A 27,635-nucleotide genomic window follows, 5' to 3' on the forward strand; every position below is an offset into this window, starting at 1 on the left:
TGAATTCCTTCCATCTGGTGAATTACTGCCAATTCTTGGCTAAAAACGAAGACCCACAATATAGGTGGGCCCCTTGGAAAATCGTTCCACTGCCACAGGACCTATCCTTATGTCCAGTAAACTCACTAAGAGCCTATCTAAACAGAACCGTCATGAAATCTTCAGGCCCCTTGTTTATCAGGGAAAATGGTGGGACCATCTCCCTAAAAGGAATTAGACAACAAATTCTTTATTTTATCAAACAGGCCAATCCGGAATCAATTCCACATGCACATGATATTAGAGCGGTAGCTACCTCAGTCAATTATTTTCAACACATGAACTTTGACGATCTTAAAAAGTACACAGGCTGGAAGTCGCCGACAGTATTTAAGCGCCACTACCTAAAATCCTTAGAGGCCCTTAAATTCCCAGCAGTGGCAGCAGGGAACACAGTTTCCCCTGACACTACTTAACATAATATTAACTAATCTTTTAGCCTATGTCTCTCTTTACATCTTTCTCTCCTACCTGCCTCGCTAGCATTGTTGATCTTCGCTCGGTTGTTACTGGGTTGCACACATTGACCTTATTCTGACCTGGACTGTACTTGATCACTCTTGGTTGTACATATGAATATGGATTGAATATTTGTGTAAATAACTTCCTGTATTGTGGTGTAGGACTCATTAAGGTTATCACTTTGGGTTATATAACCCTACTTAGTAGCTAAGGACTGTAGTTTAAGGAAATCATTAAAAATTTCAGTAGAATTAAGAAATTTTATTAAGAAATTGTAGAATTAAGACATTCTTATTAAATAGTAATTAGATTTATTATACAAGTTTCATTTCCCTTACAGTAACTTACCTACTCTAATCTTCCAAGCTGGTGGGGCCAATTCTCTGCTACTATTTCACGGAGCGACACAGGTTAGGCCCAGAAAAGGAATTTTGACAAAGGAAAAATCTATTTCTGGGCAGTGACCTGTGTCGCCCAGTGAAACCCACCCTCTAATTTCCATACCCTAACTGGTCCAAGCTTGGGTGCTATCTACAGGAATGGTAAACAAAGCGCTGGTTGTAGCAGTAGCAGGTGGTAGATGGTCTGGAACGGCTCCTCTATAGACGAGGGATATTGAGAAACGAAGAGACTAAATGGCAGGGGACCCCTGGTAGTGGTTTCACTCGCCCCAGTTACCATACCGACACCCTTAAATAAGGGTGAGCGAGCCAAGATATCCTGGCATAACCATACAGCTTTTTTCTCTGGTATATTTAGCAATATTTGTACCTTAGAAATGAGTGCTAAAAGGACATCTCACTGGGCGACACAGGTCACTGCCCAGAAATAGATTTTTCCTTTGTCAAAATCCCTTTAAAATACACTAATTTGGGATTATTTATCGTCGGAAAAAACACGCGAATAGGCAAATTTCCCGCAAATAAAGGGTAGATAAGGTCCAGAGAGAAATCCGTGAACCTGTGAGCCCACGAATCCGGAGAACGCGAATACTGGGGCCCCACTATATATACATATATATATATATATATATATATATATATAGATATATATAAATAAATCCAACAAAGGCTCCCTTGTGCGTCCCATAGCATCGCACAAAGATGAGGAGCTTATGTGTGAAGGTCTGGTAGGTCTTGAAGGACAGCACGTGTCAGCACGTCTCTGAGAGGGGTCTTTATTACTTCTCTGAGAGTCACTGCTGGCTCTCAAAGGTGTGTCAGGAGGAGTCCTAGGACCTCATCCAGGGACAAGGCGAAGCTGCAGGGCCTGCATCCCCGAGGGCAGGCAGACAGGAAGGCGGGCCTGGTCAGTATTGAAAAGAGCCTCCGCAGGGGAGGGCTCTGGGGGCTGCGCCGCAAAGGGAAGAAAGTTTTCCTTAACAGCACAGGAGGATGAGGCTGACTCCTCTGACGCAGCCCCAGAGGAGAGTGCTGACAAAAGTCTCTCCTTTAATGGCAAGTCCAGGAAGTCCCAACGAAGGCCAAAAAACACGAAGGGCATCGTCAACATGTACTGAAAAACAAGGCTCATCCTTAGAAGGGCCAGGCCTTCCTGTTTCACCAGTGGAAACGGGCAGGTTTCGCCCTTTCAAAGGCTGGCCAGGAGTTAAATCGTCGCTCTTATGTGCCTCACTCTCGGAGGAGTGAGACGCCGAAGGTCCTGAAGGACAAGTCCCCAACGAGGAAGCAGAAGATCTGGGTCCTTTGGTCTTCGAGGGAGAACTTGAAGGTGAAGAATCCTGTTTCTTCTTCTTACTTTGCCTCTGGTGATACTCAACCCACTGGGCAGGCGACCAGGTCCGACACTCCTCACAGGGGGATTCTGATGTACAGGAATGCCCCCCTGCAAGAAGGACAAAGGGAGTGAGGGTCTCTATCAATCCTGCTCATGAAAGTCCCACACCTACGGCCCGGGATACCAGGGCAGGAAAGCATAACCATATTGTCAGGCATACTCACATTTGCCTGCAGTAATCAAAGTGACGACTCAGTGAGCTGGTGGGGAAGCGGTGCTTCCCCACTGCCGAGCAGGTAACTACCGGCCCAGTAGTTAACTACCTCGGTATTTAAAAGAATGTATCAGCTGGTAGTTTCAGCTGAGCTGCAATCTATCCTAAGTAAAGGACGGAAGGTTTGTATACGGTGTAAGAACAAATTAAATTTAGCACTGGACCTATCGTCCATCAAATTTTCCACAGAATCGCCAATTTTATGTATAGCATCCATAACTACTTTTAAAAGCAGCATTCATTTGACCTTTAGGACTGGCAACGTTATTGGGTTGGGGGGCGTTGGGGTACTGGGTAGGAGAAGAAGGAATGTTAGCATTAGGAATATTAGTAGGAGGCTCATCTACAGGAATTTCCTGACTTAGTAATGCAACAGAGGAGGAATCTTTCCCTGCATTAGCTATGGATAAGTTTTTTCTCTGACTATCCCTATCCAACTTAAGCAAATGGTTAGAAAGCGTCTTCCATGCCTGAGCACTCCAATACTTACATTCATCACACATATTCTCAGGAGATCAATCTTGGCCCCTGCAACTCACACACATTGAATGAGTCATACTTAGCCTTGGTTAACCTAGTTCTGCAACCAATGCTGCAGAACCTAACCGGTGAAGTACCCGAGTCCGACATGACATGTCTAGGCTATAGCATACATAAAAAGACTATGCCAAATATGAAAAAACTAAGGAGATTCACTAAACTTGCTAACTAGCAACAAAACCACCAACTGGCGAAAAACCAAAGATTGTACGTCACCAGAACGATGCATTCAATTAATCCATGAAAAAACGTAAATTTTCTAGCTGCCTCCTGAGTGTGTTTACAGTGTCATGGCAGCACGAATATCTGACGACAGCAAGACGCTATTGTACTCACCACCAACCCCGGTAGAGGTGGGGGAGAAGAGTATCACCCAGGAGTACAAACCGTACTGGCGGGAATTTTTAATTTTTTTTTTCTAGCTGCCGATCGCATCAAGGGCTATAGCAGTGGAACTACCAGGTAAGTTGTATATACAAAACTATGTTACTTACCATAATCTAACCATAGATCGTAGCCTGGGGCACTGTGCCAGGCGAGATGGAGCACTCCTTCCTATGCAACTCTCTTTCTCTCTCCTCCACTAACTCGGCTTATTAGAGCGAATTTTCTTCTTCAGTATTATAGCGACATTTTTTCCTTGTCATTTCCTCTTTGGCATGATGAAATTCTTGCTGAAACAAAGATAAACAGACATAAAAGCAAGAGAATGTCAGAGGTGAAACTTGAACATATACTCTCTTTTTATAAAGACAATGTTAATAAGTCATGATTATTATGAATTTCATATTCCTTTTTGGGTATTAATAAACCAAAACTATGTTATTTATCATAAAAGAAGATCCCTTTGGTCAAAGACCGTAGCCTGGGGCACTGTGTGATGTGTGCGTCAGGCAAGACGGGCCCCTCCTTACTACGCAACCTTCCCTCTCTCTTCACTAACTACGCTAATATTATGATCTTCTGAACTCATATTAGAGCAAATTTTCTTCTTCTGTATGTTAGCGAGATGCTTTGCTTGTCATTTCCTCTTTGGCATGATGAAATTCTTGCAGAAACAAAGATAAACAAGACATAAAATCAAGCGAATGTCAGAGGTGAAACTTGAATGTGTAACCTCTACCATATTTCTGCTTGCCCTGAAGGCTGGTAACTTGCTGGGAAGAGTAGCTTGCGACTTATGGAATCATTACAGATGCCATTGCTCACAACTTGTTAGACAATAATTATCAAAATTTACGATAACAAAAGAAATGTTGTACAGATCAATGTTTTTGGCTTATTGAGTTACTTTTACTTTTACTAATTACTTTGTAACTACGAAAGTAAGAGGAATTTTGATGAAATATTTTGTATATGCATTCTCCATTGCCATATGATGGTCCTTGAATTTTATCATGACTTTGCATTTTTTGCCCTATACCCCCATATATAGGAGTACCGGCCGGCCCCCTTAGTAATTCTTATAGTAAAGGACCGAGGGTTTGTATATCACATAGGAACAACTGACATTTATTGTTTCCTGATTATTGAAATGCCAACCTTCGGTGCGTTGCTCACTATTTTAACCAACTGGAAGACTTAATCATGAAAAATAACCCCTCATCGCCTACAAGAGACCCTCTCAAGCAGACGAATGTAGTACAGTGGTCCCCCTGTATTCGCGGGGGATGCGTACCAGACACTCCCGTGAATAGTTAGAACCCGCGAATGTTTGGAACCCCTATAAAAACGCTAAAAACAGCCTATTTTGTTAGTTAAAACTCAAGAAAAACCCACTAAAAATTTTCATGCTTGGTTTTTTTAATAGTTTTATCACAAAAAGTGCATTTTATGATGAAATTCATTAAAAAAAAAACCCAGGAATTTGTGGATATTTATCATAGAAAAATACCGCGAACGTGCGAATTTTCCGCAAATAATGCAGGGAAACTTTCCCAAGAGAAATCCGTGAATGTGTGAGTCCGCGAATCTGGAGAACGCGAACATGGGGGGTCCACTGTATACCAATTCATATGCCCTGCCCGAGGAATACTATGCGCCTTGCGAAGAGGATCTCCTGCCACACCCAAGAAGGGCCAATTAAGAATCAAGCCCTCATCATCCACCAAGACATAATCTTCTGTGACAGTATTATTTATAATACCAGAATAACAGGGAGAGCACCCGACCCTTGCTGCCTACACCTTCTGGAGGTGCTTCTCATCCGTAAAAAACAAAGTATGTAAAAACAAATTGGAAGGAGAAAACAGTAATACAGATGATGTAGGGGGTATACATAATCAATTGCAGCAATTGTGGGGACAAATATGTGGGGGAATCAGTAGGGGAATAAGGACTAGAATCCAAGAACACAGAAGGGCAGTACAGCTTAACTCTCGGGGTAGTGCTATAGCTAGGCATTGTCGGGAAAATGACCATAGGATGGATTTTAAAAACAGTAGGCTTATATACAAAAGCAATAAAATCAGCCATAGGAGGGTAGTAGAAGGAGCATTCATCAAAGAGATTAAAGTAATAGAAGGAAACAAAGGTTTTACCTCAGAAGACCCCGTAAGCTGAGCTTTGATATTAAAAGACGCTAAATGGGCTACAGATAGGGCCTGAAATTACTCGAGTGTTGAGTAAAATAAAATGTAAATGCTTATAAGTAAACACGTTATACACAGTAATTTTGTGGATTTCTTTTTCAATTGTTATAATTTGAAAATATTAATAAACATCATCTACTTAAAAGTGAAATGGAAAGGTTATTTTTATTTCTTTAAAATACTATCACATGCGAGTTTTGTAATCACAGTTTTATTATCATTATTAACTGAAATATCAATAAACATATTACATAGTATGTACATGTACCGTAAAAATTCTTTTCAGAGAGAGAGAGAGAGAGAGAGAGAGAGAGAGAGAGAGAGAGAGAGAGAGAGAGAGAGAGAGAGAGAGAGAGAGAGAGAGTTTATCTCTCTTTTCTCTCAGAAATATCAAAACTTTTAAAAGTAAATTGTATTTTTTCAAACTATACAAACCTGATGTCCTTAACACTAAGAATTACTTTCAGTGTAGGCTGGAAATCCGTCATAGATGAATAACAACAAAGTAGTTACGCAGTAACCGCTTGTCCGATAGTGAGGAGTCATGCCCGACTGGATGTTAACATTCCACTTTGCTTTAGGCCCAGGAACAGGTTGAGGGGTGGAATGAGGTGGCATAAAATGTAAAGGACCTCAGGTTTGTATAGTTGGGAAAAATATAATTTACTTTCAAAAACTGTGACTTGCTCCTACATGTTATACAAACCCTTGGTCCTTTACATCACAAATTCACTGATTGGAGGGAGGAATCTGATAAGTCATGTGAACAGACTGGTGTTCGCACCAACATGGTTCCCATCCCGGTCTAAGAGCGAGGGGGGGAACCTGGCCTCTGTTCAATTGATTGGAGTATGGGAACTGCTTGACCAATGGCCAGACTTGGAGGCAAGCGAAGCCTCTTATGAATCAACAAGCAAGAACCTTATAGTCTGTAGCATAAAGACAAATATACAAGTACAGGCGGTCCCCGGGTTACGATGGGTCTGGCTTACAACGTTCCGAGGTTACGACGCTTTTTCTTAAATATTCATTGAAAAATCTGCCCTGGGTTACGACGCTTGTTCCGAGGTTACGACGCTGACGCTTCCGACGCTCCGAGTTAACGACGCTTTTAAAAAACGCATACTATGATAAGAATCCTTTGTAGTTTAGCACAGTATATTAATAAAAATAAGTTTTTGGTTAGATTACAACAAAAATTTTGAGGTTATGATGATTTTCGACACTTTTATGTTGTATTTTTTAAATTTTTTTAGTGACGCCTCATATGCGGAACTAGTTTCCGAGCGAATGAATACACTAGCTTGGGATGCGCAGTTTATAACACTCCAAAAGCTCAAATAATGAAAAAATCATTGCTTGTTTCCAGTATACATAATTAACAAAACTAAGTTTCTGGTTAAATTACAACGCAAATTCCAAGGTTACGACAGTTTTTTATGCCTTTTAACGATACCTCATAAGCAGAACTAGTTTCTGAGCGGAGGGCACATAAATTAATTTACGCTATTAAACTGTATGGTAACCATAGTCAAGGATAAGGAACGCATTATCAAACAGTATACATATCCTTTAATACAAAACAGCAAAATATCATTGAAACATTTATACTCTACTTAGACTTGGATATAAAAACCATAGTTTCTCTCTCTCTCTCTCTCTTTGTATTTTCCGATGAAAATAATCACTAATTAGTGTATTTTGATGTTTATTTTCATGACTAAATACATTTTTATAATACAAAAATGATTGACTAATTTTCAAATATTAATTTTGATTAATACTGTATTAGTAAGTTTATTAGTTGAAATGATATCACATAATAAAAATAATAATTCTCTCTCTCTCTCTCTCTCTCTCTACTACAAAGATGTATGTTTTTTTGTATGATAAGTGCAGTAGTATCTCGAGATACGAAATTAATCCGTTCCGAGGCGGCCTTCGTATAATGAGTTTTTCGTATCTTGGAACACATTTTACATGTAAAATGGCTAATCCGTTCCAAGCCCTCCAAAAACACCCCATTAAATTTCATAATAAAGCTAAATTGACCTATAAACAATGAAATACTACAACAATTTGGACCATTCAATACCTAAATTAAGAATAAAAATCCAAACCTGTAAATAAAGTGTATAATTAGTGTCAAGAAATGATTACTGTAACGTAAAATGTTGAAGCTTACCTTTCGAGTGAGGCTATCTCCGAAAGTGGCGGCAGAGGAGGAGGAGGAGGACAAACGGCAGATTACGTACGTACGTACACTTAACTTTACGAAAACATAAAAAATTTAAGGAAAACTATAAAAATAAAATTTACGAAAAACATTAACAAAACTGTAACATTTAACTTACAAAAATCTAAAAATTACGTAAATTTTTTTTTCTTTTTATTTATTTTTAACTTTTTTTTTATTACTTTTACGTAGGCTTTTTTTTTTTTTTTTTTTTTTTTTTTTTTTTTTTTTTTTTTTTTTTTTTTACAGAATTTCAACTTCATCACCACTTCCAACGTTCTGTTTTTCATCACTTGGTTCTTCCTTTTTGCTTTCAACTTTGTGTTTTTTATCACCTGGTTCTTCCTTTTTGCTTACTCCTGCTAATGCTGAAGGCCTCTTTAAAAAATAACTATCCAAGGAAGATTGCTTCTGCCTGCTTTTGACAATGTTCCTGAAACGACTCAGGCAAACGTCATCAAACTGCGCAAGCATACGACCTGTGTGAGCCTTTTCGGGGTGTCTTTTTTTCTATGAACGATTGCACTTTATGAAAAGCGGCTAAGACCTCCTTAATTTCTGCCGTTGTCATAGGCTCCTCCTCTTCATCGCCGCTGCTGGAGAACTCCTCTTGAACGACGTTATGTTGCATGGCCTCCAACTCCTTCAGGTCATCCGTCGTAAGCTCCTCTTGGTGCTCCTCGAGAAGGTCGTTGATGTCATCCTCGTCGATGACCAGCCCCATGGACTTGCTGAGTGCAACGATCTCGTCAAGATCTGGTTCCAAAACAGTTTCGGGATCGTCAACTGTTTCGGACTCAGCAGCACCAGCTTCGCCCACGTCGAATCCCTCGAAGTCTCGGTCGGATACGGCATCAGGCCAGAGTTTCCTCCACGAGGAATTCAAGGTTCGCCTCGAAACCTCCTGCCATGCTTGGTCGATGAGTCGGATGCATATGACGCTGTCAAAAGGCTCCTTCCAAAATTCACGCAAGGTGAGGTTTGTGGTATCGGTGATGTCGAAACATCTTTTGTAAAGATGTTTCGTGTACAGCTTCTTAAAGTTCGCTATCACTTGCTGGTCCATGGGCTGGAGGAGAGGGGTGGTGTTGGGCGGAAGAAAAAGAATCTTAACGAAGGACTACTCCGCTAGGATATCTTCCTCGAGGCCAGGAGGGTGGGGAGGGGCATTGTCCAACACCAGCAGACATGCCGAAACACAGATTTACCCACTCGGTGAACAAAAGCCTCGTTACCCAGGCTTTTGCATTAGCCCTCCACATCACTGGAAGCTTTTCTCCTTCAAAACACTTTGTGGGGCCTTGAAGGCTCGAGGAGTCTCGGAGTGATAACAACCAGTAGGGGCTTCACCTTGCAATCCCCACTGGCGTTCGAACAAAGTGCGAGCGTAAGCCTGTCTTTCATAGGCTTATGCCCGGGTAGCTTCTTCTCTTCCTCAGTGATGTACGTCCGACGAGGCATTTTTTTCCAAAAGAGGCCAGTCTCATCACAGTTGAAAACCTGCTGAGAACTGTAGCCTCCTTGGCGGTCATCATCTCGTCGAAAGTCTTCTTAAATGCTTCGGCCGCTTTCGTCCGAGCTGGCAGCCTCCCCATGACGCACCACCGAATGGATGCCAGTCCGTTTACAGAATTTCTCGAACCAGCCATGCGAAGCCTTGAACTCTGGGGTTTGCGTTGAAGTCCCTTCCCCTCCGTCGTCTGCCGCCTGCGCAATCAAATCGCCGAAAATAGCACTGGCCTTGTAAGCGATTGCCGTCTCCATTACTGTATCGCCAGCGATTTCTTTGTCTTTTATCCAGACGAGGAGCAGCCGTTCCATCTCGTCGTGCACATGGCTCCTCTTGCTGGACAAAATAGTGATGCCCTTCGATGGTGTAGCTGCTTTGATGGCATCCTTCTGTTTAAGGATGGTGCCTATTGTCGACGGATTACGGCCGTATTCCTTTGCGATCACACTCAATCGCATACCAGCTTCGTACTTCTTTATGATCTCCATCTTTGTCTACAGAGACAGCATGCGCTTCTTTCCGTGAATTTCAACTTTCTTGGGACCCATGACTACGTTAATTTACGTAAAGTTACACAAATACGTAATAATACAGTCTTCGCACAACACGATAATATGTACTGCAACGAAATCACTAACGAATTTACGTTACTAAACGAAATCGTTGGAGCGAACGAATGCCGAATGCGTACGGTAAAGTTTCGGGTGCGAAGCGGCCGAGCTAAGGCACGCCAACACGTACGTATAGAAGATGCATGATGGGAGGGATGCTGTCCAATCAGAGAGAAGGATCTCATGGCTTGGCTAGCAATCAGGAAACCAATGGGAGAGCAGGAGGATGGTGGCGAGCGTGTCTACTATAACTAAAGCGATGGCGGCGTGCGGCGCGAGTTTCAAAATTGTATCGGGGTTAATCTCGGACTTTCAGAAACCTTTCGTATCTTGAAAACTTTTCGTATGTAGAGCAGTAAAATTTTTCGTCTTTGCTTTCGTAACTTGGATTTTGCGTAAGTTGAGCCTTTCGTATCTCGAGGTACTACTGTATATGATTTACTATTTTCAAATATTAAAATTAATTTATACAGCAATAATATCAATTCATTAAAGAAAATACCATAGTGAATTAGTAAGATTTTAGCTTATATTTAAAAAATTATGGAAGAATGAAGGAAATCCCAGTCTTCAAGTAACTTCCACTAACCTTTTCTCGAGATCCAGGTATTAAAACTGTCAGATATATCAAGTTCTGTGACAGCCATGAGGGGGAAGAGCTGCAGTGTTGCAATCACATGTTCATGAGATTTTCCCCCCCCTCTCTCTCTCTCTCTCTCTCTCATTTTTACTAAGACTCAAGATTTTTTATGTACTTGTACTATTTGTTTTTAATACTTTCAAATAATAATAATAATAATAATAATAATAATAATAATAATAATAATAATAATAACTGTATAATTACAAAATTCATATGTGATAGTATTTTAAAGAAATACAATACAATACAATAATGTGTCATAGTGGTACCTCCCCCCCCTTCTCTTTCGCTGGAAGCGTTATAAGTATTTTTTGAGAGAACAGAGAGAGATAACACCCTCTCTCTCTCTCTCTCTCTCTTTTACCGAGATGAAAGAATTTTTATGGTACTAGTATGTAAAATGTTTATTGATAATTCAGTTATTTAATAATAATAATAATAATAATAATAATAATAATAATAATAATAATAATAATAATAATAATAATAATAATAATAATAATAATAATAATAAAACTTTAATTACAAAATTCATAATGGTCGTATTTTAAAGAGATGAAAATGACCTTTCCATTTCACTTGTAAGGATAATTCCTCTTTCTTACTGAGATGAGAGAATTTTATGGTAGATGCACCGTTTTTATTATATTTTCAAATAATAATAATAATAATAATAATAATAATAATAATAGAAGTAGTAATAATACGATAACTAATTTCAAAAGAAAATTCTTCCCTTTGTCTTTTTCTGCATCAATCTCCCCACCTCATAACTCCAGTGACACTCGAGCTTAACAATGCCATACAATGGTCAACGAATTTAATGGTTTTATGTAATCTCTCTCTCTCTCTCTCTCTCCCTCTTGTATTTTAATGAAAATATACAGTAATTTGTGAATACACAGTGTTGCACATGAAAAAAGTAAATTAGTGATAATTTTAGAGATATGGCCCTAAGAAAAATTGCAAATTAGTGAAATTTTCCCTGTGGACATGTTTTCAAGAACGTCGTTCTGGCTTACGACGATTTTCGGGTTACGACGTGTCTTAAGAACGGAACCCCCGTCGTAACCCGGGGACTGCCTGTGTATAGGGTTTGTCTCATGCTAATGTCCTCTTCCCCCCCTTGTTAGGGATGGGATGGACACATGCTTCTATACCCTACTGAAAGGGGATAGAATGGAGCTCTGTAATATAGCTTACCTGCATCAACTGCCTACTCCAGCATGTGACTACCATGAGTCTCTGCCCAGAGGAAGAGAGATAAATAAAAGGAGGAAGGGAAGCCTGTCACATTCTCATTCACACGGTTACACAAGGCAAGATGCAACCTTGTCCAGATAGAGGAGCTAGGTAAGCTACACAACTTGATGAGCAGCCACCATGGGTCCCAAGGAAAAATTGTCCAAGGACCTATGGGCTATATTTCAAAGGTAGGAGGAAGTGAAGGTGGTCTGGTTGGCCCAAACCCGTCTTCAATACCTGTGAAACCGACAGATTCTTGCGGAAAGGAAGGGTAGGACCAATACTTCTAACTTAGTGGGCTCTTGGATGAAAAGTTACCAGTGTCGTACCTCCCTTTGGAGAAGTACACTTTCCTGATCACCTCACAAAGCTAATGAAGAGGCGTCGACACTCGGGCCGGAGATGGCAAGTTCTCTTAAGATAGCGCCATAGCACTCTAATGGGACAAAGTAGCATCTTGTCTGGGTCATTACCACAAAAGTCTTCTAGGAAGGGGATCGTAAAGGACTCGAACCTAGAGCTAGGGACTGAAGGATTCTGAGTCTTTACTACGAAATCCGGAACAAAATTGAGCGCAAGAGATCCCCATCCCCCCAAGTGTTTAACATCATAAGAAAGACCATGAAGGTCACCTACTCTCTTTGCCAATGCCAGGGCCAGCAAGAAGACAGTCTTGAGGGTCAGATCCCTGTCCGATGACTCCCAGAGGGGCTCGTAAGGTTCAAGAGTCAGAGTCCTTAAGACAAGAGTCACATCCCACTTAGGAGGCCTGAGTTCCCTGGGTGGGTTTGTTTGTTTGTTTGGTGCTTTACATTGCATGGAACCCCTAGTTTTCCAGCAATGGGACTAATGGCTTTACGTGACTTCCGAACCACATCGAGAGGGCACTCCTATCACCAGAAATACACATCTCTCACACCTGAATGGAATGCCCAGGAATCGAACTCGCGGCCAACAAGGTGGCATGCCAACACCATACCGACCACGCCACTGAGGAGCTGTTCCCTGGGTAAGCAAGACCTCTTGAAGCTCCTTATAAGGAGAGATCTCCATGGAAGTGGAAATATCCATTCCTTGCAGTTTCTGGACCAGGGTCAAGGCAGATCTAGAGCCTTTGACTGCAGAGACAGAGAGGAGCTTCTCTCGGAGAAGAAAGACTAGGAAATCACAAGCTGCTGAAGAATGGCTCTGAGTGGAGAGAGACCCAGTCCACGACACCAACCATAGATGATGGCTCACTTTCCCTGGTACACTGCTGCATAGGACTGCCTGAGGTAACCTGCCATCTCTGTTGCTGCTTGGCGAGAAAAGCCTCTCGCTTGCAAGAGATGGTGGCGATAACTGCCAACAGATCAGGATACTGGGAGCCACCAGAATCATCCAAAGATTGGCTGATAACCTTGCAAATCAGGCACAATGGGGGAGAGGCACTAAGAAGAAAACCAGAAGTTTTCTATTGTTCAGGGTGGCGAATGGTTCTACTACTGGACAGCCCGACAGGTCGAACAGCCTTTCCGCCACGTTTGGGTATAAGGACCACACTGTCCCTACCACCTGATTCTGGCAACTGAGCTTGTATGCCACTACATTCCTCTTGCTGGGAATGTATCTGGCCGACAGCTCCACTGAGTGTACCATAGCCCACTCATGCATCTGCACTGTCAACTGATGCAACGGGAAAGACACTAGGCACCCCTGTTTGTTGACATATGCTACAACCATGGTGTTGTCGCTCATCAACACCACAGAGTGTCCCATCACTTGATCCCAGAACTCTTGGAGGACTGAATAAGCCACCTTGAGTTCCAGAATGTTGATGTGAAGGTGCTTGTCATGTCAGTCCCAGCAACTCCTCCAGGTGTGCACCCAACCCTTGGTCGATGTGTCTGAGAATAGAAGTATGTCCTGAGGGGAAGTGTGGAACTCCACTTCTATCAAGAGGTTCCCATCATTTAGCCACCAGGCTAAATCCTTCCTCAATTCCTCTGTTAGAGGGATGAGGAAGGATTGAGGATCTCGAGCCTGTGACCAACACTCCTTTAGTCTCCACTGAAAAGACCACAGGTGAAGACGCCTGTGAGGGACTAACTTCTTTAATGATGACAGGTGACCTATAGCGACTTGCCAAAGCTGAGCTGGCTGTTCCTGCTGAGACAGAAACGGTTGAGTGCCTTCCTGAACTTGCTGATTCTTGAGTCTGCGGGGAAAACCCGTGCTGCTGCTGTATTAATCAGCATGACCAGTTACAGGCAGTCCCCGGTTAATGGCGATCAAGTTGGTTTTATGGCACCATAATGGTCCAAGTTTCAGTTATCGGTGCCATAAGGTGCCAACAATAGAGTTGTGGCACTATAACATCCCCAACAGAGGCTCCATTAACCAAAACTGAGCACCATAAATCACTGATTTTCAGTTAATGGCTGTTTTCACTTATCAGCACCCCGGCAAGAACGGAACCTCCGCTGATAACTGGGGACTGCCTGTACTTATCCTCTGTTTGGGAACTAGATCTGACTTCTTGAAATTTATCATGATCCTGAGATCACAGCAAAAGTCAAGAAGTCGATTCCTGTCCTGTAACAACTGCGAGAGCAAGCTTGCTAGGACTAACCAGTCATCGAGATACCTCAACAGATGTATCCCAACCAAGTGGGTCCAAGCAGACACCAATGTGAACACTCTCGTGAATGCCTGAGGGGCGGTTGGGAGTCAGAAACAAAGTATCCTGAATTGGAACACCGTCCCCTCGAGGATAAAGCGAAGGTACTTCCTGGAGGACTGATAAATGTGAATCTGGAAATAAGTACCCTTCAGGTCTATTGAAAGCATGAAGTTGTTCTCTCTGATAGGTGAGCACAGAGCATGCCATCTCCATCATGAACCGAGTCTGGCGAACAAATTGGTTCAAAGGAGAGAGTTCTATCACCGGCCTCCAGGCCCCCACAGCCTTCTCCACCAGGAAGGCAGCTCTAAAACCCTGGTGATGGATCTCATACGACCTCCACAGCTCCCTTGCTCAGCGATTGCACCTTCTTTCAGTGCCAGTTCCTTGGCTGAACCAGGGATGTAAGTTTGTAGATGGACTAGAGGTTTGGTGAGTGGTAGCCTTGACTTGAAGAGAAGAAAATATCCCTCCCGAAGGACATCCACCACCCAGGTCTTGGCTCCATAGCACTGCCATGTTGCCTAATGGCTCACCAGGCAGCAGCCCCCCCAACCCCCCGCGGCAGCAGCTGAGGAGGAACGCTGTCCCTAGCGTTTCCTTCTCTAACTCTTTCGCTTACCTCCCTTCCCCTGAGAGAAAGGAGGAGGCTGGGTCCGTAGCAGCTGGGACAGAAGATGCCAACACCACAGTAGCTTTCGCACGATCAGGGACTGGTACAACAGCAGGCACAGACACGGAAGAGTCTGGCTTGAAGGAAACAGGCAGAAGATCCAACGGAGATGTCGTTCTCTGAGGATGACGGTAAGTCGCTGGGGGACACAAGACCACATAATCTGGAGGAGGAGGAGGGGGCAGGAAGTATGTGGCACGGATGATACGACCACCAAGGGTGTTATGGTGGTCGCATGCTGGGTGTACACCAGACGAGGAGGTGCCAAATACCTAGCTACAGTTAAGGTTGTCGTCGTCCCTGCAGCCGCATCATGAGTCACAGGGGCAGACAAGAAATGGTGCATCAGCCCCTGGAGTGAAGGAATACCAGGCAGCCCCAGCTTCAGCCAAGCCTGCTGCAAATCCCCAACTGTGGAGGCAGCCACACCTGAGGAAGCAAAAGTCGGGTTAGTAAGAGGAGGTCCTATTCACCCCGTGGGGAGAAAAATCCCCGCCGGAGCGAGCGGAAGCCCCTAAGTACAACTCTGAGTCAGCAGCCCTCCCCCTCTCTTCTACGCTTGACGAATCAATCGAAGAAGCGGAGGGAGACATTACCCCTAAAGGTGAAACAGCAAGACGATAAAGCTTATGAGGTGAGAGAAAGGAAGATGAAGGACTGGTCATTAACAGAGTCGTCGGAAGTGTGTAACCTTTTGACGAAGCCTTGGAAGATTTCCCCCGAGATCATTTCCTCCCCACTGCTCTGCTGACCAAGACACACAAGCATCTCAAGTTATTATCTATGGTACACTCATGCCCTTGGCACTTCCCACGAAGAGCATGAGGATCAATTTCAATTTTGGAGCAAAAGCTACCACACTTCCTGTCCCCCAACCCCAGGACAAGTGCCCTCAGAGAATGGGGGGCATTTAACCTTAAGCGATTCCTGGGTTTGCATATTATTGTTATCAACAGTAAAAGACTAAGAGGCAAACAAATCAAACAACCACAAACAAAAGGGAATGATCTCACTAAGTTTTGAAAAATCTTCATATGATGACGAAAGTCTGATCATCACGGCAACTGACCCCATAGGAGGGTAGTGCCGTCCGTGCACCTCATTCGGGGCAATGTAGAGATTACTTAAAAGTTCTTTGCAGCGTCCCTTCGGCCCCTAGCTACAACTACTTTCATTCCTTTTACTGTACCTCTGTTCATATTATTCTCTTTCTTCCACCTTACTATCCACCCTCTCCTAACAATTTTTAAAGTGCAATTGCAAGATTTACCTACTGTACCCCCTTTCAAACCTTTTACTGTCAATTTCAGTTTCAGTGCTGAAAGGCCTTAGCATAAAGCATTATGCTTGGCATGATGCCAAAAATCTATTTAAATCAAATTAAATCAAACCACTGCGGCTGAAAGCAAGGTGGAATGTTTACGTCCAGTTGGGCAGGACTACCGAGTATCAGACAAGCAGTTACTGCCTAACTACCTTGTTGTTATTCTTATAGTGCGACTGATTTCCAGCCTACACTGAAAGTAATTTCCTAATGTAAAGGACCGAGGGTTTGTATAATGTGTAGGAAGAAATAATCATAAATATACAGGCAGTCCCAGGCTACACGATAGGGGTTCCGTTCTTGAGACGCGTTGTAAGCCGGAGCATTGTAAAAAATACTAAGAAAACCTTACTTTTAATGCTTTGGGTGCATTGAAAACTATGTAAACTGCATTCTTATTGCATTTTTCATTAAAAAAAAAACCCTTCGAATACTGATTATTTTGCATTTTTGGTGTCATATTTCATCTGCCAGATCAGCGTTGTAGGAGTCGTAACCCTGGAAATAATGACTGATGAATACAATTGAGAAGCACCTTAACCTCGGAATGTCATAACCCGAACCCGTCGTAACCCGGGGACTGCCTGTACTTCCGTGACCTAACCAAAGCGCATGTGAATGTGATAAGAGTGAATGTTACACCCTTGGCAGCCAACCATGAGACACATGCTGGGGAAAAGCAGCCTGCAAGGCTATCACAATTCTTTGGTTTGTATATCAATCATTATCAAACAGTACTGTATACTGTATTTTATATATATTAAAAAAAAAAAGATCCCACCAGGAAAATCGAGTTTAACGACAGTCAGGCAGAGCTCACAAAGACACGTTTGCATTATATGACAGCCAAAAAGCAAAATGGAATGTTTACATCCTGGCAGGCCAGTCTCACCGCCTACCAGATGGTAGTTACTGCCTAAGCACCTTGTTCAAGAGTTTTAATGGCCGTATTCCAGCTTTGCCATAAGCAATTCCTATTGTAAGGGACCAATAGTTTGTATACTGTGTAGGAACAATTGGAATGTTTTTGTCCAGTCAGGATGTCACTTCTGACTACTGGATGGGTAGTTAACTGCCTAACCAACTTGTTTGAAAGTTCACCTTAAGTAAGGTGACCAGATTTCCGAGACAAAATCCGGGGACATTTTCGGTTCAGAGGTGTAATAACTTCCAAAACATGATGTGTTTTTGTCACTGAAAAACTAAATCGGGGACACTGCCCTTACCATTCATAAAGCAGCATTCAAAAGTTTCTCACCCTATTTATCCTAAATTGCAAAGTAATTGAATGAAAATTAAATTGATTACATCAAAGCAGGCTATAATTTAATGACTACGAACCAGCGATTGAACAGTATTAAATTTATATCAATTGGCAAAACACCGCTGGATGGCAGCCAGAGTCGTCCTGGTGGGAAGGCAAGAGAGGAGTCATGGACGTGCACGATGATACTGACGATGGTTTGGCGGAAAATTTGGTTTTATGTTCTTGGAAGGTAATCTCACAAATTATGCTGTGCAATGCTATTTATCATTTCCTTAGTTATATACACTGTACAGTAGTAGTGCGGTGTGCAACTATGTATAGTTTGGTCAACATTTTCATTTTTTTCCCGTATTCTAATATGGGATCTTTCAGTCACAGTGAAAACCGGGGACATTTCCGGGGACAGGTCGCTGAAAATGGGTTTCAGGGGACTGGTCACCCTAGTCTTAAGTAACTTCTAATGTAAAGAACTGATGGTTTGTATATCGTGTAAAGAACAAATACAACTTATGAAAAATTGACAATCATGTGACCATCTGTTGATAGTCCAAGTCATAACTACTAATATTAGGATACTGAATCCCTACCACCATAAATAGTATGCTCACTTAACTAGAGGGCAGCAGTGTCTCAACCCTTCAAGTCTCAGAAGTTCAAGAATGGGTTTGCTAGTGCTATATTGCATAATAGGGTATTTCTATATAAGCATTCCGCATGACCGCATCATTTGCCCCAGCGAATACGAAAGCCAATAGGAATTGGGGCGTCAAATGTATTTCGTCGCGTTTAGTACAAGCCCTTGGGGTTAATTACAGTCGTACGAATAAATGTTACTTAAAATTCTTGTGCAGGAGGTAAAACTGCATAGAAAAACCGCAACTGCCATAGTCGAGGCCGCTGCAGAATAGTAATATAGATCTACCCATAATAGAAACTCCTGGCCTATGGCAAACCACTATGAAAAATGGATGAGACACGGATACATAAAAATAAATCCTCTTGGCAATTTTAAGCACCATAATATGATGGTGGGTATGGGAGAAAGTTTACAAGTTCTGGATTACAGTACCTATATGTGCAACGCCACGGGCAGTAGTGAGCCACAAAGCAGCAGGGAGCCGCATGGTTGTGTGATAGGGTAAATGACCAAGTGGCAACATGGTGGCCACCAATCCCCGAATACAGCCACCTTCCTGAAAAAGTACTTGAATTTGCTGCCATGAGCTTCAGTAAAGAGTTGTGTCTCATCCTGGCAGCACACCGAGACCTCTACATTCCCCTTGAAGCAAGTGTTTTCTCCTAAATTACGAATTAACGGCATAATTCAAGCGCTTTTTTTGGGAAGTGGCCCCTTTCCTAGAAAAGTGATCGCTACATCGCCGTTCAGTTATTTTCCATAACTTGCCACCTTTAGGCTTGTACTTTGAGAACTGCATGCACTGGGCAAGCAGAGAGCAATGGCTAAACTGGGTGTGTTATAGCAAAGCACAACTGGAAGAGCAGGAATCAGCCCTCATAAAAAATGAAGCAAGCTATGATGGGCATACTACCGAGACCCATACTAGCCTGGCCTACAGCAGACTGGTCACCTTTGAGTACCTAACTGAATTCTGATGCCTTCCAGAGATGAGAAGAGCTCATTGGTTGCCCTATGAGGCATCTTGTGAATGGGCTTTACAGCTTCTTCCCATGGAGGAAAATGAAGAAAATTATGAAGAGACCAGTAAAAGCTAAAAGACAACAGGGAGGAGGAGGAGGAGAAAGAAAAGTGATTGTGCTTCCTCTTCCTCCTAGCTCGTCTCACTCTACTTTGAGGGTGTAGCTGTAGTTGATGCAACTGGGGCATCTGAGCCTACTAGTAGCTAGCCTATAGCCTAACCTCTGGCATGAACAGCCAATATTGGTGTCTCTACAGCGTTGAGCTCCTAATGATTGCATTGGTATTTCTACAGAAGCAATCCGCGGTGGCTTAGACTATGGCAATTGACTGATTCCTATGTTATTTGAGTTACTGTACAAGATTTAAAAGTAATATCCATTCGGCCGGCTGTAACTAAGCAGTAATTGACCTTTGAAAGTTACATAACAGCCGCACCAAACTCAAAGGTATATTAAAGTTTAGTTCCAACCAAACGAAAAAAATATTCCTTACAACCCTTGTAAAGCAACTAAAATAACATAGAAAATGTCAATTGCCATAGTCTAAGTCACCGAAGAACGGTCCTACAGGAAGGTACCAAGTATTCGTTACGGTGAAGGAGATGTAAACACAGCCGCCATGTTTAAATTCCCCAACCACCACGGAGCCATATGTTCACTAAGGGGGGAGGGCGGGGGTAACGCACAGGGGGAGGGCGGGGCTAAGGTAAGGTGGAAGGTACGAGTTGTCTTAGCAGCACCCCACTGAATAGTAACATACCTTGGCGCAACTTTCGGCGAAAGCCTAACACTCACTTTCCTAAAACATAATAATTAAGAATAATGTTTTGGAGCTTACCCTTAAAGGGGTGGAGGGTACAAAGCAGCAGCTGCTTTAAGAATGCATGGAGGCGGGTCTTGGGTTCCTCAAAATGCAGCTTGAAATAAGTAACAGCCAAGTACCCGACGAAGTTATACATTCTCCTCCCGTATCTTGGAGTTGACTGAATGGGGGCAAAAGACCTGCTTTCTCAGGAGGCCGTGGTCCTGGCAAAAACCGATTAGTCGATCATAATTACCTGAGTAAAAGGCAGAAAAATCTTTGTAACTCATGTAACAATTGTTACATGAAGTTGGCAAAGAGTTCCTGGTGAGGGGCTGGGGCGAGCGTGAAGTAGATGCAGCAGTGGATGTCATGGCGGCAGATTCAACAGTGTTGGAGTTCTACAGTTAGGAGGTGGCAGGAGGCCAGACCGTAGAAAACAGGGTAGGAGAGGTGGGGTGGAGTAGTAAAAATGCTTTGATGCTATTGGTTGAGGCAGGGTGGGGCTGAGGTAAATGAACAAGCACTTAACAAGATAAGTTGGCAATGTTAACGGTAATAAAAGTAAATGGGTAGTTAAGGAACTAAATGTAAATGTGGGATGGGTTCAAAATATGAAATAATACAAATACATATATAACGGGCCCAGGAGGGGGTGGGATTTAAGTCCTGGGTGGTAAATGTGTAATAGGCCTATAGTTGTTTTAATAAATACAAAAGACCAAATTAAACATAGGTTAGCATATAAACAAAACTAATTAAACTTGTAGGGGATGTTGCCTGACCAGGGGTGGGGTTGGGCCTGCTGTAACCCCCCTTAAAGAACAAAACCAACCTAACATAAACCTAACCTAGCAGGGGATGTAACCTTACCTAGTAGGGAACTTAACCTAGTAGGCAATGTTGCCTGACAGGGGGGCTTTGGGGGCTTTGCCCCCAGTTACCCCCCCTTAAAGGCCTAACTTAACCTAGTAAGGAATGTAACCTAACCTAGTAGGGAATATTGCCTGACCAGGGGGCTTCGCCCCCCCTACCCCCCCTTAAAGGCCTAACCTAACCTAACCTAGTAGGGAAATACTAGGCCTAACGTAACCTAGTAAGGAATGTAACCTAACCAACCTAACCTAACCTAACCTAGTAGGGAATATTGCCTGACCAGGGGGGCTTCGCCCCCCCCCACCCCCCCCCTTAAAGGCCTAACCTAACCTAGTAAGGAATGTAACTAACCTAACCTAGTAGGGAATATTGCCTGACCAGGGGGCTTCGCCCCCCCCACCCCGTACCCCCCCTTAAAGGCCTAACCTAACCTAGTAAGGAACGTAACATAACCTAAACCTAGTAGGGAAATACTAGGCCCTACCTAACGTAACTAGTAAGGAATGTAACCTAACCAACCTAACCTAGTAGGGAATATTGCCTGACCAGGGGGGCTTCGCCCCCACGTACCCCCCCTTAAAGGCCTAACCTAACCTAGTAAGGAATGTAACCTAACCAACCTAACCTAGTAGGGAACATTGCCTGACCAGGGGGGCTTCGCCCCCCCCCCCCCCCCCCCCCCCCCCCCTTACATGGCCTAACCTAACCTAGTAAGGAACGTAACCTAACCTAACCTAGTAGGGAAACACTAGGTCCTACGTAACCTAGTAAGGAATGTAACCTAACCTAACCTAACCTAGTAGGGAATATTGCCTGACCAGGTGGGCTTCGCCCCCCCCTACCCCCCCCTAAAGGCCTAACCTAACCTAGTAAGGAATGTAACCTAACCAACCTAACCTAACCTAACCTAGTAGGGAACATTACCTGACCAGGGGGCCTTCGCCCCCCCGTACCCCCCTTAAAGGCCTAACGTAACCTAGTAAGGAATGTAACCTAACCAACCTAACCTAACCTAACCTAGTAAGGAATGTAACCTAACCTAACCTAACCTAGTAGGGAATATTGCCTGACCAGGGGGGCTTCGCCCCCCCGTACCCCCCCTTAAAGGCCTAACCTAACCTAGTAAGGAATGTAACCTAACCTAACCTAACCTAGTAGGGAACATTGCCTGACCAGGGGGGCTTCGCCCCCCCGTACCCCCCCTTAAAGGCCTAACCTAACCTAGTAAGGAACATAACCTAACCTAACCTAGTAGGGAAATATTAGGCCTAACGTAACCTAGTAAGGAATGTAACCTAACCTAGTAGGGAATATTGCCTGACCAGGGGGGCTTCGCCCCCCCGTACCCCCCCTTAAAGGCCTAACCTAACCTAGTAAGGAATGTAAATAAACCAACCTAACCTAGTAAGGAACATGCCTGAACCAGGGGGGCTTCGCCCCCCCGAAACCACCTAAGGCCTAACCCTAAAACTGTAAGGGAACTAACCTTGGCCTACCTTAGTAGGGAAATACCTAGGGGGGCTTAACGTAAATAGTAAGGAATGTAACCTAACCACATAACTAGTAGGGAATATTGGCCCCCCCCTGACCAGGTGGGCTTCGCCCCCCTTACCCCCCCCTAAAGGCCTAACCTAACCTAGTAAGGAAATGTAACTAACCAACCTAACCTAACCTAACCTAGTAGGGAATATTGCCTGACCCAGGGGGGCTTCGCCCCCCCGTAACCTTAAAGCCTAACCTAACCTAGTAAGGAATGTAACCTAACCTAAACCTACTAGTAGGGAATATTGCCTGACCAGGCTTGGGGGGCTTCGCCCCCCCAACCGTAACCCCCCCACTTAAAGGCCTACCTAACCCTAGTACGGAATGTACCCCCCTAACCAACCGATAAAACCTCTAACCTAACCTAGTAGGGAATATTGCCTGAACCAGGGGGGCCTTGGGCCTGAAACGGGGCCTTCGCCCCCCGTACACCCCCTTAAAGGCCTAACCTAACCTAGTAAGGAACGTAACCTAACCTAACCTAGTAGTGGATAACCTAGGCCTAAACCGTACCTAGTAGGGAAATGTAACCTAACAAACCTAAACCTATTAAGTAGGGAATATTGCTGACCAGGGGGGTGTTTAACCCCCCCTAAACAACCTAACCTAAGTAAGGAAATTTGCCTGGAACCAAAGGTTGGGTTTCGCCCCCCCGTACCCCCCCTTAAAGGCCTAACGTAACCTAGTAAGGTAATGTCCCTAACCAACCACCTAACCTAACGTAGTAGAATATTGCCTGACCATGGGGGCTTCATCCCCCTGTACCCCCCCTTAAAGGCCTAACCTAACCTAGTAAGGAATGTAACCTAACCAACCTAACCTAGTAGGTAACCAAGTAGGGAATGTAACCCACACCCCCCCCCCGTATCCACCCTTGAAGAACTAACCAACCTAGCCTAACCGGGTAACCCCCTTCAAGGAAGTAAAACTAGTAGGTAAACCAACATATAACAAACTAAACCTAAGGGTATGTTGCCTAACGGGGGATGGGGATTTGGGATTTGGCCCCCAGTAGGTAAAATGACATATAAACCTAACTTTGATGGGTGTGGAAGTGTTGTAAAATGTACAAAGTAACCATACATAACTGCGTAATAGTAAGGAAAACTGGAAGGGAGGTGTAAATTGTAATGTCTGTAAAAGTGTATAATGGAATATATTGAAAATGTAGGTTTTATAAGAATAATGGCAAAACTATATATTTAAAATTATATATGAAATGTAGGTTTATAATAATAATGGCAAACTTTAATATAGGTATTGGTATCGGTGAGAAATGCATTGTAAATGGTGTAACGTAAAGAGCCAGTCGTGAATACTGGAAAGGGGAGGGATTGACTTGTGTATATGATATGGGAGTGTGTATGTAATATGCAACGCAATGTGCAATTTCACGTAACAGGTAGGTAGGTAGGTAGGTATCGAAACGTCCTAAAACTGAGTTCTATATCAACACGTAGGCATTTTTAGGTGTCTGTCCTCAATTATAACATAATATTTCAAGTTATATATGGTGTTTAAATGATTAGGTGGGGATATTTCAAAACAGTTATTATACAAATACTATGGAAAAATGAAAAGGAATAAACACCTAGAATTCACATAACATGTTTAATATAAACAAAATAGGTAAATGCTTTTTATGTAACTCAACGTATGGTTACCAGCCAGGGTTCCCAGATGACACCACTACCAACCAGCCAAAGTCTACCATGAAACCAGCCAAAATCCCGCCAAATGGTAATCCAAACCAACCCAAATAACCGGCAAATTATATGTGCGTTATATCTATCTTTATAAATGCATCTTTTTTATTCATATATATGCTTGTATAGCGGCATCCATAGTTTTAGTTAGATAATATAAAACTAATATAAGAATGCAGGAAAAAAAAAACGAGAATGAATTGAAATTTTGAAATGAGGCTCGTTCCCTGAGAATCCGGCAGCCTGTTTTGTGGTCATCTGGTGTGTGTGTGATTTTTATTTTAATTCCATCTACATATTTTGCTTAAATGTTACCAAGTTTTTACTGAAACCTATTCAAATTCCCCAGATTTTCCTGAAAACCTTCAAAAATTCCCAATCTGGGGAGAGATTCCTCAAACGTGGGATCAGTGTTTAGCTCAAATAGAAAAGTGTTTGAAAACCAGCCAAAATACCACTAACCACCAAAGTGAAGTTTTTACCCACCAAAATTAGGAAAAAAAGCCAAATTTGACGAGAAACTGCCAAATCTGGGAACCCTGTTACCACCCAATCCTTCACTCAGTCCGGTAGCAATGTAGGGGTCATACTGTAACGTGTTTGGCTAAATACCATATATCTCCCGTAAACCCCCATTTCTTCCTCACTAAGAAGTCCGAGTTTAGGCCAAAAGCTCCCTTACAGTTAGCGCATGCGCAGTAGCATTAGCGCATGCGTAGTAGGATTCATTGTTGTGGTAGTAGTGGTAGTAGACAAATATGGATGTGGAACGGCTCCACTATAGCTAGTTTTGTTATTTCTTATTTCCGCCTGTATTTCGTCTGTTTTTAAAAGTTGAAAATAAATGTGGGAAATACCACAATAACACGGCAAAATCTCCCCCCAGTGGTTTCTCCCCACCCAAAACCCCGGTTCCCACTGGGGGTCCCCCTTACCGTAGGATAGAGTTGGGGTTTTGTCCCCACCCAAAACCCGGTTCCCAATGGGATCCCCTTTACCGTAGGATAGAGTTCAAAGGTAAATTAGAGTCGTCCGAATAAATATTACTTCAAATTCTTGCTCAGGAGGTAAAACTGCATAGAAAAACTGCAACTGCCATACTCTGGGCCGCCGCGGATAGGTACACTAGATCTACCATTGCATTCACAGCATTTAGACGCAGAAGAAATACTAAGTGTACCTACTGCTCCCCTACCTTCCACCTGAACGCCCTTCTCAGCCATACTAAAGGAGTAGGGACTAGGGAGGTAGTAGTGCCTATATTCACGGTCGGGGCGGATGTGGTGGCCGGTGGGCTACATCTTTTAGCCCACTTCCCCCTTCCTATTGAAAGCTCTCCAAGAGCAAATTTACACCTTCAACTGTGAAATTAAGCAACGAGGAACCAGCTAAACAGTGGGGACGAAAACGCAACTGATCAACTCATGAATACAATTTGTACATAGCCTAGTACTCGCCTCGACGTCTGAGCAAATCGCTTGGTGACTTCCACTTACCTTTTGAACCACCTGTTAGCTCAACTTGTTACGTCGGGATATAGTCTTTGCGTGGGATAAACAGATTCAGGACCGAATTAGCTAGTCTATGCAGTCATTACCATCAGTGTCTGTCCTTATTCTTCACATCAAGGGCTACTATCGGCTCTACGACTACGGTATCTATACAAGACCACCGAGATAATATCTCTGTGGTCTTGGTCTATCACCTTCAGGGAATGACAATTGACAACTAGACAAAATTGAAGATTGATGACTATAGCCAAGTGTCAATGTCGTTAATGTGGTCGTGGTGGCCAAATAAATAATTTACCCTAGTAATTATACAAAAACTCAAACAATACATTTAATGATCACGTAACCATGATAAATTGAACCCACGATGCAACTAAAATATAAAAATAATCTAAATACCATCGTTAAGTATGAAAACAAAAGTGCAACCATGAAGTGTTAATGCCTAGACCATGTCCCGTATGGTTGCTTCTCGTTCTCGGCTTGTCCTGGGGAACAAAACAGAAGAATTGCGTCTATAACAGATTTTTGGAAGCTGTTCTTATGATACGTTTTCTTAACCCGAAGAAAATGAAAGGGAAAAGAGTTGCTTATTCTGTACACCAAGGACGGTAAAAAGAGATGAGTAATCATTACACGGAAATTGGTAATTTTAGTGGTTGTTAACACAAGTACTTAAATTGATTAAAATAGAGCTAAAAATAATTTCAAACATAAGCTAAGCATACGGTTAATACAAATGCAAAAAGCAAGATTACAAGTGATTTTCATAACACGACTTTTTAATAGAAAAAATTTTCCTTACAAAAAAAATATTGACGTGGCAGGTGTATTCCTTACATTATCTGAGACGGTAGCTACCTTCCAGAGACTGAGAACACCAAGATATTTTATTTTGATAAGTTGTATGATGGAACTAACAGAACTAATTATTGACCTCACGAGAAACTGTGCGTTTTCATGTCCATGGGCATTATTAAGATTAAGGTATACAGAATAAGGGAGACTCTATATACCTTGATTAAGATATAACGTTGGCGGTCACGAAAAAACTTTGGTGGAATCATAAGCAGTTCTTTTATTCTTTCGTTGGCATTGCTATTCATAGTATCAGGAGGAGTTTTATTCAACTCTTTAGATATATTTAATCATTAGGTGGACTGGCGATGGCTGGTAAGGGACAGGAATAAAACTAAAAGGTGATAAGGCTGTTCGTAAAAAAAGGAACATGATTATGCAGTGTAGTGTGTGAAACACGCATTTTGTAATGGAAAAAGATGCCACGTTCTCTAACTTTAAGCAGAGACAATTCATTATGCAGCATTAAATAACTAGTGGCCATTCGTTAATTTGCACTTACGCTGCGGTGAACTGTTAGCGCTTGCTGTACTGAGTTCAGCCTGGCCAGGGCGTGTCGTGGATTGAGGTAACCGTCTGCTGGCTGGGGTTCTTGTTTAGCGCAGCCCATACGTAATATGGCTAGGTATAACCTCAGGCACAGTGCAAGTATTAGGTCCGGACCGTTGTTTGTTAGCGATCTTGCTTTTTCCAGGAACCACTAACCATTTAATTCTAGTCCTGGGTTGCGAACCTGATGTGTGGTAGAAATTTATTTCTATGACGATCGTGATTTTGTGTTATGTCCTCAAAGGAGTTTAGTTATTTGAGTATTTAATTCTCTTTTCATTTGAAGGGTTTTCCCTTATGCTGATTAAATTAATTTTC

At 42.8% G+C, this 27,635-nt stretch overlaps 1 long non-coding RNA gene across 1 annotated transcript in view; it reads right to left on the reverse strand.

Annotated features, from left to right (window-relative positions):
* The window catches only part of LOC135220660 (uncharacterized), a 143,565-nt gene extending 117,132 nt beyond the window's left edge, over positions 1–26,433 (reverse strand). The window contains exons 1-2 of the long non-coding RNA XR_010315747.1: positions 26,310–26,433; positions 3,547–3,726 (exon numbers count right to left, since the gene is read on the reverse strand). This is a non-coding gene — a long non-coding RNA (uncharacterized LOC135220660). The remainder of the gene's footprint in view (positions 1–3,546; positions 3,727–26,309) is intronic.
* Between the last annotated feature and the right edge of the window lie 1,202 nt (positions 26,434–27,635).

The sequence above is a fragment of the Macrobrachium nipponense genome, chromosome 2 (assembly GCF_015104395.2).
Source record: "Macrobrachium nipponense isolate FS-2020 chromosome 2, ASM1510439v2, whole genome shotgun sequence".
Taxonomy (NCBI): domain Eukaryota; kingdom Metazoa; phylum Arthropoda; class Malacostraca; order Decapoda; family Palaemonidae; genus Macrobrachium; species Macrobrachium nipponense.